Source organism: Triticum dicoccoides, chromosome 1B (genome assembly GCF_002162155.2).
Source record: "Triticum dicoccoides isolate Atlit2015 ecotype Zavitan chromosome 1B, WEW_v2.0, whole genome shotgun sequence".
Lineage (NCBI taxonomy): Eukaryota > Viridiplantae > Streptophyta > Magnoliopsida > Poales > Poaceae > Triticum > Triticum dicoccoides.
The window spans coordinates 51,255,141-51,259,805 of NC_041381.1; positions in this window are offsets into that span (position 1 = coordinate 51,255,141).

Genomic DNA, 4,665 nt, shown 5'->3' on the forward strand with positions numbered 1-4,665 from the left:
CGGCTAGCGACGGCACCGTTCGTGAGGGGGGTCACAACGCTCTGTACAGAACCGAAAAATAATGTATGTATGCTTATTAACACATACTGTATGTAAGTTAGTTAAATAAAAATAATAAAGAAAACAGTGAAGAAAAAGAAAAAAAATATATGTATGCTTATTAACATATACTATATGCTTATTAACACAATCTATAGGTATGCTTATTAACACATAATGTAAGCTTAATAATAATAATAATACTATATGGGAAAAAAGAAACAAAAAGAAAAAAACTATGCCGACGGCAAAGCCGTCGGCATAGGTGCAGCGAGGGCAGATGGACAGCGCTGCGGATCGATGACCTGTCGGCTATGCCGACGGCTATCGTCGGCATAGCTCCTGGTCGGTGAGCTCTGGATCGGTGACGTGTTACCCGTATCTATGCCGACGGCCACCGTCACGGCCGTAGGCATAGATTTGACGTCGTTAGCCGGCCGTGACGACAGTTGTCAGTGGGCCCGCATCTATGCCGACGGCTTATATATGCCGACGGCAGCTGTAGGCGTAGTCTGGGATAAGCCGACGGCCTATATATGCCGACGGCTGCTGTCGGCGTAGACACGGATAGCCCGACGGCCGTTGTACGCCGATGGCCAGGAGCTAGCTGTCGGCATAGCTCGGACTAGGCCGACGGCAGCCGTCGGCATATATTTGGCTGTCAGCGTAGAGCCCTGTTCCGGTAGTGAGGTGCTCTGAGCCAAAGCTCCAAAACAGGAAAAGAAAGAAAAGATCAGCGTCCAAGTTGCTCCGTACCGAACTTTGGCTCTGTGTATAATATTCCAGGAGCACATGCACCGTCTCCGGCGGGCGGCGGCACTACCCGGTCCGTGCATGACTGCATGAGCGTACGTGTCACTTCTGGATACGTTGTAAATGGCGAGACGTGAGGCCGAGCAGGGAGCAAGTGAGCAACTACTACCACATATAAGCAGCGGCTACTTGTTTCCCTCCCTCTCTCAGGTACCCCCCTCCCCAGATACAGCCCTCTCCCAACAGACAGACTCCCTCTGTCCCTGTCTCCCTCCCTCCCTCCCTCTCTCCAGCTGGGTACGGTCTCCGGTTAGCCGCCGGCGCGTTTGCTGCTTAGTTAGTGCTGCGCGTGATGGTGCGGCGGAAGACGGTGATTGAGAGGATCGAGGACACGACGAGCCGGCAGGTGACCTTCTCCAAGAGGAAGGGCGGGCTGTTCAAGAAGGCCAGGGAGCTGGGCGTCCTCTGCGACGCCCAGGTAGGGATCCTCCTCTTCTCCAACACCGTCCGCCTCTACGAGTACTCCAACTCCAGCTCCGGGTACTGCTTGTTGTAGCTTCTTTTCAGCCAGTTGCGTGGATTTCTTCAATTGATCTGGTGCTGGCGCGATCAGCTAAATATGTGTGACTGTTGTTTGTTGGTATAGCTAGATAGGCAGATACATAGCAAATACGATCGAGGCCCACTTAAATACTACTAATGAGTCATATTAATTTATGTCCATGCCACCAATAAATGTTCCGAGCTAAATTTAATTCATTTCTTAGTTGATCCACCTAAGGATGTTTATTTCCAAGAAGCGAATACGAACTAAGGGACTTAATGATCTATTTTGTGTTGATCAACATATTTCCTCGGTCTCAACTTAATTACTGCCTTACTGAACCTGATTGTTTTTTGGTGATATTTCCGTACTTTGCTACTTCTTTCTCTATATTGACGATCAGGAGATGTCACCATAGGAAAAGGATGACGTTGTATTTTGACTCTCGATTATTATAGATATGAGAGGATTGGTGGTATTTGGTGATACATTTAATCTCAGTTAAGCATGTCATTTCAAATAGTGTTATTTGTTCATTTATTTTGCGGGGAACTTGTCTTATTTATTGATGCTTTTGTAAGTTCCAACCGTCTTTTTGCGGGTAAAATTATTTGGACTCAGAACCATCACGTACTGAATTAATTAGACATGCTTAAACTTCATAGAGAGCATGCACAAATGCAGAAATAATGAATTTATATCCCATTGCCACTACTAGAATATGGTTTTGTGATGAGTTTCAAAACTTCGCCAAGATTTTTCTATCGGGCACTCAGGAAAAAAAAATTGGCTGACGAGTTTGATTCAAATTTTGGCTCGACACTGATAAGCAACTCGGCAGACCGAATACTTTGCCTAGGCCAACGAAAAACGACTTGTTCTTGCGCCGTCATATTGCCACTCCTCCTGACTTTCACCTCCGCTCCCCTCCTCCTCCTCGACCTGTTCTTGCGCCCCATTTGGCATCGAGTACATCTCGGTAGTGACCTGGAAGAGAACAAACAAGACAAGAATCAATCGACTGAATTCTAACGAAACGGAATGAAGGAAGCAGGGTCAGAGTCGGAGGTACAGAATTGGACCTTGTCTGGCTGGTACGATTGGTCGAGTGGAGGGATCATCCTGGCTCCTCGAGGGTTGTCCTTGTTCCCTGTTATGGCAGTCATCCACCTCTCCAGTGTGGCATCCTCGACCTCCTCCGGGTGGAACTGAGTGGTGTCTTTAGTGCCAGAGTACATCCACATCGGATGGTCTCTATATTGGAGCGGCTGGATGCACCGTCGAAGGAAAACCTCCAGAAGGTCCATGCCAGTCACCCCATCACGGATAAGTTGAACTACATGCTCGACCAGCACCTTAACCTGAGCCTTCTCCTCCGGGACCACCTTCAGAGAGGACGGCTTGCTCACTCGATCCATGGAGAAAGGAGGGAGTTCAGTCGACTGCCATGGCGTCGGCTGGTCTTGGCAGTAGAACCAGGTCTACTACCACCCTCAAATCGACTCAGGAAGGACCATGGCTGGAAAAGCACTTTTACCCCTCATTTGGACCCCGAGACCCCCACACATCTGAATCACTTGGGTTCTCTCGTCACTCGGATTGGCCTTCTTCACCGTCTGAGAGCGACAGGTGAAGATGTGTTTGAAAAGGCCCCAATGCGGCCGGCAACCCAAGAAATTCTCACACAAGGACACGAAAGCAGCGAGATACATGATGGAGTTGGGTGTGAAGTGGTGGAGTTATGCCCCAAAAATGTTTAGAAATCCCCGAAAGAAAGGGTGGGGCGGCAAAGAAAACCCGCGGTCAACGTGAGTGGCTAAGAGGACACACTCACCCTCCTGAGGCTGCGGATGCCACTCCTTCCCCGGGAGCCTCACTGATCCATGAGGGATCAGTCTTTCATCGGACAAGTCGTCCAGATCCTTTTGGCGGATGGTCGAGCGGATCCAGTCGCCCTGGATCCAGCCCTGCGGCAGACCGGCCCGCGACGAGGATCCGCCCCGACTGGTTGCTCTTCCCTTCGCCTTCGCCGTCGCCTTCTTCGCCCGCTCCAAAGCCGCCGTCTTCTCCTTCACCATCATCGTTGGCGAAGCACGCACAGGGCAGCAGCGCTGGGATAGAAGCGAACGCGGCAGATGAATCTGAGGAAGAGGGAGAAGCAAATGAGGGTGCACTGTTCAAAACCCCCGTCCGGCGCCTTATATGTGGTCGCTTCCGAGTGACTGACGGGTAGGCCCGGGCGATCGTGTCAAATCCCGCAACAGTCGCGTGCGCGATACGTGGCAAAAAAGGTGGCGCAAAAATCGAGGCATTCCTGCCTTATCCCATCCGAGTACCGCGGCTTCCTCCGCCTTGCGCGCTTCCCGAAATTCAGATCCCGCTAAATCCGCGAACAACAGAGAAACTTGTCAGACTGGAGATTTCCTCTGATCCGTCTCTCGGAGATCTCCAAGCATAGAAAAGTCACTCGACCAATACAAAGAATGGATCAAGGCGACTGAAAAAGAAGTTGGTGCCGTCACCTAAGGTCATTGATCCAGAACAAGACATACTCATAGCACAAAAGATGGGTCGGAAGAATTCTCAACTCCTTCCTCACTCAAACCTCGATCCATTCGGGGGCTAATGATGAAGCCATGTACCTAGGGTAGGGTCATGGACCAATCCAAGGTACCCTCCCCAACGACATCTCTAGAAGAAACTATCTTTCAGTCAACCTGGAAGGATTTCACTCGACGTACTCGAAGACACTCGACCATGAAGCCACTCACTCGACCGACAGGAGATCTAGAGTCACTCTGCACAATAATTGTATGTCATTAAATAGTCTTTATGGTCATGATAGCACTTTATGTATGGCGTTACCAGTAACGCCAGACCTTAATGTACTTTAAACCCTACATAACTGAGGGCCGGAGGGGTCTGGCGAACTCTATATAAGCCACCCCCCTACTCAGTGTAAAGGGTTCGCACCCCTGTAATTCATACGCATATAATCCAGTCGACCGCCTCCGGGCTCCGAGACGTAGGGCTGTTACTTCCTCCGAGAAGGGCCTGAACTCGTAAACATCTTGCCTACACAACTACTCCAGAGCTAGGATCTTGCCTCTCCATTCCTACCCTCCTATTCTACTGTCAGACTTAGAACCACGACACCGACGATGCTGCCAGGCTGCCTGATTCACACCTGGCCGATGCCGTTGCCTCCCCCGTCGCCGCCCGCGCCCCGCGTCGTCACTACCTCGCGTCGCCCCGATGCAGTCGCTGCGCGCCACCCCGCGCCGGTGCGGTCACCTCTCCGCGCCGCCCGACGCCGTCGCCGCCCCGCG